Raw genomic sequence first — 11914 nt, 5'->3', positions numbered from 1 at the left:
TCTTAAGACCAAGCTGGAAAAAAATTAAAAGTGATCTTATTCACTTTAAGAAGTTGAAATTCAAAAAAGTTGTTAATGACTATAAAGATGGAAGAGTATACCCGTGGCTGAAGCAAGACCCCAAACAACGCAAGAACCAAAGAGGGAGAGCACCCCAGGTAGTCCAAGAAGTCCACACCAGTGACTCTAAAGCCCATTCCTCAACAGAACGTTAGAGAGGCCAAAGTCCGGCCACTTTTTTAGGCCAATCCAAGGACAAGGAGAAAGTCAAATTAGATGCGGGGGCCAGGGGAAAGGGAAGATCACCCTATCCCCTACGTACAACGGAGCAGAAATGAGTATGGACACCTTGGTTGTTAATCTGTCTGATTACACTCTTAATCAATGTGAAATGTCTGTTTTAGCTAGGGGGCCCTCATATGTACCTACTACATTGTTTAATGATTTTGATTTGGAGGCTGACCTATTTAAATTCGAACAAGTATTAAACCTTAAATCATTTTTTTCTAACAGGTCTACAGAATCGGTGCATTCCAATATCCAACCAGGGACAGGTAATCCTCCTATGAACAACAAGGGACAGTTAATTTGGCCACTGACCTGCAGGGGACAGATAATTCGGCTTCTTATCAAGGTATCAAAATGTGCAAGCTCAAATCCACTTTTGTCCCGCCATTTAAAAATCAATCAGTCAGCACATATATACGACTGGTTAAGGGGGACATTGCAAGGTACAAAAAAAACAAACATAGGGCTACATACAATATGTCTGTTCAGGAAAAGGAAGCATTAAAAATGTTGACTAATAATAATGAGATTATTATTAAGCGTGCGGACAAGGGGGGTGCCCTAGTAGTGCAGAATTACTCAGATTATAAGGCTGAAACCATCAGACAACTGAGTGACATTAACTGCTACATTAAATTGGATAGGGACCCTACCTTTAACTACAGTATGCGAGAGAAATTAAGGAAATTATCCAAATGGGGGTTAATAACCGGTGGATAACAGAGCCTGAATCTGAGTTTCTAACTATGTTGCATCCTAAATGCCCTATTTTCTATACCTTGCCCAAAATACACAAGAATTTAAACAATCCCCCAGGGCGGCCTATTATAGCTGCATTTAATTCATTAAATCAACCCCTTGCAAAATTTGTAGACACATTTCTACAACCTATAGCACAGACAGCCAACTCATACATCAAAGACACGTTTGATTTCCTTGACAAATTAAAAAACTCACCTGGTGATGGGACTAATCATATTCTGGTTAGTTTAGATGTGTCTAGCCTTTATACAATAATCCCCCATGTTGAAGGTCTTGAGATAATCAAGGCCACCCTCATTCGCCATTATAGTGATACTGTTCCAATTGAATACATTATGCTCATTTTACATTTCATTCTCTATAAAAATTATTTTAGATTTGAGAGTGATTTCTTCCTGCAGATTAAGGGGAGAGCAATGGGCAGTAATATGGCCCCTGCTTACGCCAACATATACATGACACATTTCGAAGAGCAGTACATCTACAAATCAGACTTTTTAGTGCATATTAAAAGCTATTACTGATATATTGATGATGTTTTTCATATGGACAGGTACGGAGGATCAGCTGTTATCTTTTTTTGAGTATCTTAATGGTCTCCATTCACCGGTCCTCCTCACTAATACATGGAGTACACAGCAACTCTCTTTTTTAGATGTTCTCATTACACAGACTAATGGGGAGTTACATACTGATCTTTTTAGAAAGGATACAGACAGAAATGCAATTTTAAGGGCAGATAGCCATCATCCTCCTTCTCTTATTGATGCATTACCTTTTTCACAGAAAGTCCAGGTCTGCAAAATCTCGAGCAGGAAGGATCATATTGAACCAGCTATTGGAGTACTACGTGGTAGATTCCTGGCTAGGGGATATCTTCCTGCGTATATCCTCCTGCTGTGTTAGACCGGGCACTGGATAAAGAGGTAAGTGCTACCAAAAATAAGAAGGAGGACGGGCTTGTATTTACCACTATATACAGTCAAGCTGGTGGTTTTATTCAATCTACCATAATTAAACACTGGCATATTCTGCAAAATGATGATATATGATCTGAAAGTTGCTGTGTACCACCAATGGTGGCATTCAAAAGAGGGAGAAATCTGGCGGATAGCCTGATACATGCAGATAATGAGGGTAACTACAGAACTCCTCATTTTCTGGAGGGTGGCAGACCGGGTAACTTTAGATGCATGAGCTGCTCGGTCTGTAACAGTCTGACTACCGGTAGTCAATTCAGTCACCCCCAAAGCGGGAGGATCATAAAAATCAAAAATAGAATCACATGTAGATCTGAATATGTAGTGTACGTAATAAAGTGTCCATGTGGTCTTCTTTATGTGGGTAAGACCATAAGAATGTTAAAAACAAGGTTCATTGAACATAAAAGTGTAATTCGAAAAGGTACGGATCCCTCTATTCTTGTGCAACACTGTGTGGAACACAATCATAATGTTGCCTCTTTACGCATCATGGGTATTGAGACAGTAGCACCTAGACAAGGCACTCCAGATAGGGAGACTTTCTTATTGAGACGTGAAGCATTCTGGATACATGCTTTAAATACCAGCAACGGTATGGGTCTTAATGAGCAACAGAATTTAAAATGCTTCCTTAATAGAAGGTTATTTTTTGTCTTTCTACAGGCATATTTGATCTTGCACCATCCATGGACTCTGCACTTACCAATTGGGAAGATTATCCTTTTTGTGTGTTTTTTTTTCCCTTCTTTTTTTCCCCTCCCTCCCCCTTCCCCTCCCTCCCTCCCCCTTCCCCATCCTCCCTCCCCCTTCCCCATCCTCCCTCCCCCTTCCCCATCCTCCCTTCCCCTTCACCCCCCCCCTGGTTGTGTGTACCCATTTCTGACCTAGGTATACACACTAGTATATTCTAAATACTGATGTACTGCATATTATTATGTGGCATTTCACTGTAACTTTGCAGGATTATACTGATGTCATCAGCAGTATACAGTCACATGTTTTTAATAGTATATTGCTGTATTAGTTTTGTGCACATATGCTTTATTAATATTTTGGTGTGTGGTTTATTTACACTTTCAGGGTGATTTATAGGAGTGTCTCACTCCTCCCTGCTCTGACACTGATCCCATGGCGACGGATACATCTTTGTCCAGCCCTGTGAGTAGTCTTGATTGGTGCACGCCCGCCCCCCTTTCCCCCCCCCCTGACTGCCGGGTCACGCTGACGTCATCATGGGGGAGTGTTCAGTCTGGGGAGAGGTGTGGCTGTGGCTGCAGTCCTCCAAGACAGCTCTATGCTGTATTGCCAGGGATTTAGACCTAGACGTCTGACGTCACTAGGGGGCGCCATATGGTAGCTCTGACGTCATCAGGTGGGCGTCAACATCCTGGTTATGTGGCAGAGCGGGGAGGGGTGAGTATCAGGGGGGTGGTATATATTGTGACTGTTTCTTGTGTTTGTAGCCTTCACCTTGACTGCCGAAACGTTGGACTTTATGGCATATTAAACCTCCTTTGAGTAAGACCGTGTGCCTGCTTCTTCTTCTTTGTCCGGCTACAGGAAGGGTCAGGAGACAGGGAGGACAGAGGCAGGAGAACCCCATCTGGCTCCGGCCTTGCCTGTCCCTACGAATACAAACATACAACCCCTCACTGAATCACATAGCCCTAATCCCATGTAATAATCCTGGGTGTAAACAAAATAATGGTTTTATGAATATTGTAATGGTTTATTAGGGACCTAGGAGGTGGCCAGTGGGGCTGTTATGTGTATTTTTGTTTATTGTGGGTAGCGGGGGTGGGTGAACGGGGTATTGGCCCCAAGGATGGGTGTTTAGGTCTACCGGGTGAGGGGGTAGCGGGAGGGGTTGACCACTTCATTACCTTAGCGGTATTAACCGCTAAGTTAAAGAAGAGGTTAAGTCATCATTCAACCCCCTGGCAAGGCCTAAACACCCACCCAAGGCCAAATACCACCTTCACCCACCCCCGCTACCCACAATAAGCCGGGCACAGGTATATAACCCCTTCATTGCCTTGGCGGTAATGAAGTTGCCTGTAAATGCATTTTTTATGCATCGGATTCATGCCGGGGGTCTCTGGTGCTGATATTAATGGATATCAGCTCTGGGACACATGCATTTTATTTTCATCGCAGCTTCACCCCACCTTCTTGCCAACTTTTGTGGCTGGACAATTTGGAGAACAGCAATTTTAAAGTGGCGATCAGCCGCAATAAGCTGATCAGGGCTTAAAGAATTGAGCGTGTTTGAAAAACTGGTTATCAGTGCCGAAAAGTGGCTTATCACCGCGCGTCTGCCGATTTTATTTATTTATTTATTTTCCGGCAACAAAAAAAACGGTAATTTTTGCTCTTAGCGCCAGCTTCTCTGGGCTTACTGAATCGCTGTAGGCGATTACTGCATGAGGGCCTTAGGGAGGATTTGTTCCTGTAAAGTACACCTAGTTTGGCATAGGATTTGGATGTCAGGGTATCAATGTGCAACCCAAATGTTAAATGGGAGTTGAACTATATGCCCAGATATTTCAAACGAGTAACGGGCTAGGATGGTATTAGAGTTGGTTTTTATCTGAAGTTCTGTCATTGGCAGCTTTAGCAATTTAGCTCTGGTCCCAAATACTATTGTTACAGTCTTGTCAGTGTTTAAAATCAGTTTGTTTTAAGAAATCCAGTTTCAAGTCTCAAAAAATCAGATTGAAGTATGTGTTCAAGGTCAGAGAGGCGAGGGCTGCGTGCATATAGGATAAGATCTAAGGCCTCTCACAATAACCCGTTAGGAATATTAATTCCTCATCTATCCGACATAAGTATAAAATATAGTCTACCAAGACCCCTAATACAGAGTTACCCACCTTATACGGGAGCAGCTGCCAGACGAGTATAGTAAATGTTTCTTATTTCTTTTGCCACTGGAGGGCAGCGTGGAGTTACACGGAATGGCGCCCGTAAGGACGACATGCCAGTTAGGTGGAAGGAGAAGCGCACACACTTTTATGTGAAACGGATATATTTGGGGAGGGATTTAGGAGTCTGTGTTCGAAAATTTATATTTTGTCACAATGGAATTTTTTTTTAACCATTTAAATATGCACAGATTAAATCCCACTTTTGGAAATTAGGGATGTTGCCTAAAAGTTTGAGAATGCATCAAGTGCCCCCATGGGCTTTAATGAAGCAGCATTTGTGGGCTAAAGGGAACAGCATTCTGTATAAAGTTATTTTGGACTCGATATAAATAATTGAAGCCAAAAACTAATATTAAGTAAAATGAGAATGGAAAAATCTTCAACACAAACGTACAGAATGTGATATTCTGAGAGATCTTACAGATGTTATCAAATCCCACAATGAATATATAGAAAATGTCTGTATAGAACGAGTCAAACAAGAATACGCCAATAAAACTTTTAATTGGGAGATACAGGGGCCACAATTCAGGTCATTTAGCTGAAAGAAGGGAAGCCGGTCAGCCGGTAGAGCAGGTTAGCTGGTCAGCCAGTAGAGCAGGTCAGCAGGTCAGCCGGTAGAGCAGGTCAGCCGGTCAGCTCTGAGATCAGCATTACTTATATCCCCTAAACGTTGTCCCCTGCATGTAATGCGCAGAACAGCCTACACTGCATATACTGTACCTGAGATACTTAACCCTTTCTTTTCGCTCGACTCTAATCTGAATGATTTGCTAATTGGTTTGTAATTAGAGAGATATTTGTAGCAGAATCCCATGTATGTTTTTTACCTTTTTAGATACCGTTTTGTGTAATAAAAGATATGACAGATCAGAGGGGCTTCCTGTTTGCACTCGTGTTTTGGCAGAAGTGTATATGTGACCATATAAACCTTCTTCACACCCGGGCTTGGCAGCGTGACACTAGTGCAGCGTCCTGGGGAAGAATCACTGAGCTGTTAGCAATAGATTCAACGGATAGAAAAGACACTACACATAGGTTTGATTAAAGAGAGTATTTTATTGAAATAATGAATCTCTTTGCTGGTAGGGGCCTGCAGCACATTGCAGAGCGATATAGTAACACGCAGAGCAATGCATTGCAGGCCCCTCCGGCAGCAAAGGGGTGAAGACCAATGCAGGGTGTATAAAGATCTCACTGATAATTCATGCACAAAGGGCAGTTTGTTGCTGTGATCCAGAGGAAGGCGAAACATAACCCCTGCTGTGCAATGGGGGGACAAAATTCCTTCCTGACCCCATTAAATGGCGATCGGATGGTCCCTGGATCACTGCGCAGTAAGATCAGATGGAGCAGCACAGATCAGCGTTGTTATACACAGGGGCACACTCAGTATATAGAGATGCGGGTGATGGGGCCCTTGTGCCCCTGTGTATAACTCATCTGCTCCCCCATCCCCCTGCATATCTATCCCATTCACCCCTTTTCCTCCCGCATACCTCGCAGGGCCGGCCGGCCATTAGGCGGTCGCCTAGCGCGCAGAGGTCCTAGGGGCGCATTAATAATCATTATTATTTTTTTTCTTATTATTTCAAATTTATTTTTTTACTTTTTTAAAAATTATTATTATTATTTGTATCCAATATTTTGGCGCCCTTTTATTTTTATTTTGCGTCGCGCTGGGGTGCGGTCGCACCCCCTACAGCCCCGATAGCTACGCCACTGTTTATTTTATTATTTTATTTATCTTATTATTTTTTATACAACTGGGGCACAAATTTTAAGTTTCGCCTCGGGCGCATGAAACCCGTGCTCCGGCCCTGCTCCTTGTTCTCTCACACCCTCTCACACCTCTCGTATTCTCCTACCTGCTCCCGGGGTCTTCTCCGCCTAAAAAGGTGAAGCAGCAGATCCGGCCACACCTGTCGTATGCTCCTTGGTCATCGTACTGTCGCGGCCAAGTTTATTTGAGCATTTGCCCAGTCTCGGCTCCGATCGGGGTCCGCCGGGTCCCCCCACCGCCGTCCCCCACATCGCGGGACACCAGGGCTCCCCCCCTGGGCACGCACGCAGGGAGCGCAGGCACACGATGAAGATACATCTCCCGGCTTGCGGAACTAGCCGCACTCAATTAAAGTGTGCCGCCTCTGTACACCACGTCTGCCTCATCGGCCGCCTTGTAGCCCACCTCATTGTTCCACTTGATGCCCGCTTTGTCGTATGCCTCATCGTCCGCCTCGTAGCCCGCCACGTCGTCTGGTGGCACGAACGGCTCCACCTTCGTGCGTGTCCTGACCTGCAGGAGACATGAAGTGTTTGTAACCAGGGACAGTGATACTCTGTATCGCAAGAGCTCCTGTGCCACTTATACCCCATCCCCAATACCACGTTATACCGCCCTCCACAGGGCAAATACCCGTTATACCCACCTCCCAAGGCCCAGTACTCGTTATACCCACCTCACCAGGCCCAGTACCCATTATATACCCCTCCCCAGAAGGTCATGTTTCTATTTATCAAAAATACATTGAGTTACCTCTGGTTTTCAGGCATGTCCTGGGGGAGTTATTACAGAGACACAGAAACGTCGCTGAGTTTGGGTTAGTAACTCCCTTAACCTCTCAGCAGTTGAATTCCCCATTAGGCGCTTAGCACGTTAAAAACAAGCGTTGCTATTTCTCTGCATGAAGTTGCAGGTAATTGGAAGAGTTACACAGTGACGGCTATTTCATCACTCACCTTCTTCCCCCGAAACGGTCTTTTCTGTCTTATTTCCGGCTTCACATCGGATATCCATATCCATTCTTGGCCTCTGATCTGTATGCAAGACAATGCTTTAAGACAGGGTTGCACAACCTTTTCCCCTGCTCCCCCCTCCACCTTCCCCACCTTGTCTCCGACGTTCTGATGTAACGACGTCATGTGATATCACGTTGCTATGGCAATGCCACATCATGTGACGCCACGTTGCTGTCACCAGAAGCCGCCGGAGATGAGGAAAGGGAACTTACAGAGGCCTTGCGCGCGATCTCCGGCATTTAATTTAAATGCTGTGGGGAAGAGCGAGGGGCCTGTGTAAGTGCCGAGCCCCTCCTCTCAAGAAAATGTCGTGCCCCTCGATTTGCGCACCCCTGCTTTAAGAGATATTCTGGGACCCTCTAACTCCTCCATCGGACCCTTCCTCATATTGACTGACCTTGCAGTGCTCTGCACTGACTTGCACTGACCTGCTATGATGCCTCTCAAAATACCATGCTAACTCATTCTGAACATACATGTGTCCTTTCTACATGCTACTCAGCTTGTATGGGCCACAGACAGCTTTCCCGGGGTCCAGGACTAGTTTCCACCGGGGACACTCACCCATGGGTCGGCGACCTTGCGAGAACCCACCCCCCGCAACCTGTTTTCTCTTGCACTGCCATAGACAACAACATTTCGGCCTGCTGGTCTTTCTCAGGTAAAGTGGCTAAACCCACTAAATCCAGCAAAGAAAGGCCAGCAGCCGAAACATTGTAGTCTGTGGCACAATAAATTATCTTTTTTTATTCAAATCCATGTGCCCTTTCCCATCAATCATATTGTATCCATTGGACGAAATGCCGGTCTTCCCTGAGATGAAGGGGCACTGGTAAAAGTATCACTACTTATTGTTTTTTTTTGGTGTGCAGCAAATCCCCATCATTTTTGCGTTCTCTTGCTCTGCCCCAATCTGACACCCCACCTTGCTCTCTCACCCCCCTCTTAAACTCCCCCATCACCCTTTCCTTCTCCAAAGGTTGTCCTTTAATCAGATCTTACCCAAATTGTCTCCATCTCCCTTGGAAATGTTCTGTCTTTTTAAGCTATGCGGCGCCTCTTGATCCGAACTTTCTTAGCTGACCCCTTTAGGTTTCGGCTCCGAGGGTCTAAAAGATAAGCGACTTTGAAAAGGTGTTAAATATGTGCACGGGTCCTAATGGGGCACTGTTAGGACCAATATGTCAGGCCCAGAATGTGCACTCATGCTAAGCTTCCATTTTGTATGGTCATAACTATTTAAGATTCTGTAGTCAGCCTTTTTGCTGAAATATAATTCATAAATGCACTCAGTTTCTCTGCTAAATTGCATTTTCTTTCTTCCTGGTCAGGATATTACTAGATACTTTTGTGAGGTCAATTTCCTGGTGTTTTAGTAGAATATAATAGAATGGTTCTCTGCAAGAAGCAAGGTAGTGAAATAAAGTTGCTAAGACTCAAGGTCTCTTTTGATAACAGACAATGAATAAGCTATGTATTTAGACAATTGCTTGTATTGAAAAGGGACACGTCTCAAAAGTCACGCCACTAATATGTCCTGCCCCTAAATCACGCCTCTAATTAAAGCTACGCCCAAGACACACCTAGTATACGCCTATGTCACGCCTATGATACGCCTATGTTACGCCTCTAACTAAAATCTTTTTTTTTTCTGTATAAAAATCATTACCCTATGAGTAATAAATTGAGACAAAGGATTTGAAACCTGGCGTGCGTTACGTTTCATTTCGTTCGTCTACCAGGCCTGAAGTTCATCAAAGACCGGAGATAACAGTGGCAGGGCGTGTAAAGCTTCTCCGGGGAAGTCTGCTGCAAAATGGTGCAGATGGTGTATCCAGTCACAAGGCTTCAGTTTTCTTGGCAGAGGAAAGGCTCCTCTCAGTTCTGAAGCATAGGCGAGGAAATTAGGTCTTCCTTCAGGCACTGAGGGGGAGACTTAAATACTAGTAAATATAATCTACTGTGCTAACAAATATAATCTATTAAACAACTAAATATAATATATTGAACTACTAAATATAATCTATCAAACTAAGAAATATAATCTATTAAACAAAATAAATATAATCTATTAAACTAAATAAATATAATCTAGTAAACTAAATAAATATCTATTAAACTAAATAAATATAATCTATTTAAAAACAATACAATAAAAGCTGGAGAAATGATACGTCAACCAAGCCACAGATGTGATGCCAATGAGCGTTGAACTCTTTGCAGATCCACCGTCAGCTGGTTGTGGCAGAAAGTGGTGACATACAGTAGAACAGAGTGGTTGAGCTGTAACCACGGCAGTCAGGTCAGAAATCAACACAATATTTTTTTAAATTTAGAATGAGAATGTTCTGTATGTCACATTCTGGGCTCAGACTCTGAGCCCTGTCACATGTTAGCAGCTTGTGATAATAGAAGATATCCATATACTGGGATGTGATAAGAGACATGAAGGTCATTTAATATTATGTCCCATAACCTGCTTTATATGAAGTATCATTTACACTAATTAGTAGAGATGCTACATTTTGAAAAATAGCGCTTCTGGCGACATTTTCATTTATCATTTGTAGAGAAAATGAACAAAGTTGGATAAAACGTTATATGTGTGTGTGTGTGCAATATATATATATATATATATATATATATATATATATATATATATATATATATATATATATATATATATATATATATATATATATATATATATATATATATATATATATATATATATATATATATATATATATATATATATATCCCTTCTATGGTACCCCACCCTACATGAGATTGGGGGGTACACTCCTTCTGGTCACTCTGAGTGGTCTGGGTGCTGTGACCTGCTGGTAAACAGGAGGGCTGAGGGCTCCGCGGTGTTGTGGGGTGAACCAGGACAGGGACAGGAGGTGGTGTGGGACAGGAGGTGGTGTGGGACAGGTTACCTTGCTCTCTCTAGGTGGTGCAGTGCCTCCAGCCAGTAGGGATCCCCAGGGGTCTCCAGAGGAGAGACCCCCACTGACACTCCATTCTCCTCACACCAGGAACAGTGATACACACACAGCAGCTTCTTTCTGTGGTTCTTTATTCAGAGCAGCATACACAGCAGAACATCATAGGCCTGATCTTGCTCTCTGCATTTCTGCTCATGGCAGCTTAACTTCCACCCCCTCCTTACCCAGGTGGGGCAAGAGGGGGAGAACGATTCTCTGTCCCCTCTCTTCAATCTCTTCTCTCCTACTCCTACTAACTAACTGACATACTATATTTTTGGAGACATGTCTCAATTTGAATATCCTCAGGGAGTGTCTCTAACTTTGAATCATTACAACTCAAAGCTGGATTCCGATTGGCTCACACACACACATCAAGGGGTGTTCCAACCCATATCCACCCTTTGGATTAACATGCTCAAATGTTGCTTAGGCCCGCCTCTGAATATTGCAACAATACTTCAGAGCTGAAACTCACAAACAGGCCAACTGAAGGAATTAACCTTTCCACTGCCTGTTCTAACAGGACTGACAAAGGAAAGGCCCAGAATTAGCAATAGCTGCCGAAGGCCAGGCTATATGTGTATATATATATATATATATATATATATATATATATATATATATATATATATATATATATATATATATATATATATATATATATATATATATATATACACACACACATATAGTATGTTTTTTATATATACATATATATAAAAAACATACTATATGTATATATATATATATAGTCTGTTTTATACACACACACACACACACATATACGTATGTATGTATGTGTGTGTATATATATATGTGTGTATATATGTTTGTGTGTGTGTATATATATCTATATATATATATATATATATATATACAGTATATATATATATATATATATATATATATATATATATATATATATATATATATATATATATATATATATATAGTATAACCCAGAGGTGCGCAAAGTGGGGGGTGGGAAATTTTTCGGGGGGGGGGCGCGGACGGTTGCGGAGGCGCGGACGGTTGCGGAGGCCCCGCACACTGCCCCGAGGCATTAAAATTAAATGCCGGGGGATCGCGTGAGCCTCTGCAATGCTATTATTTACCTTGACTCTGCCGGCGTCTCTCGTGTCTATGGCAACGCGGTGTCAAA

General features: G+C 42.8%; 1 long non-coding RNA gene across 1 annotated transcript; it reads left to right on the top strand.

The window, feature by feature from the left end:
• The first annotated feature begins 519 nt into the window (after positions 1–519).
• On the top strand, positions 520–3453 carry LOC142484974 (uncharacterized). Its single transcript, XR_012798323.1, has 3 exons — positions 520–634; positions 1837–1976; positions 2697–3453. It is a non-coding gene; the product is annotated as an uncharacterized LOC142484974 (long non-coding RNA).
• The last annotated feature ends 8461 nt before the right edge of the window (positions 3454–11914 follow it).

This window comes from Ascaphus truei, unplaced genomic scaffold (assembly GCF_040206685.1).
Source record: "Ascaphus truei isolate aAscTru1 unplaced genomic scaffold, aAscTru1.hap1 HAP1_SCAFFOLD_490, whole genome shotgun sequence".
NCBI classification, from domain to species: domain Eukaryota; kingdom Metazoa; phylum Chordata; class Amphibia; order Anura; family Ascaphidae; genus Ascaphus; species Ascaphus truei.
This window is presented reverse-complemented; position numbering and strand designations above follow the sequence as displayed.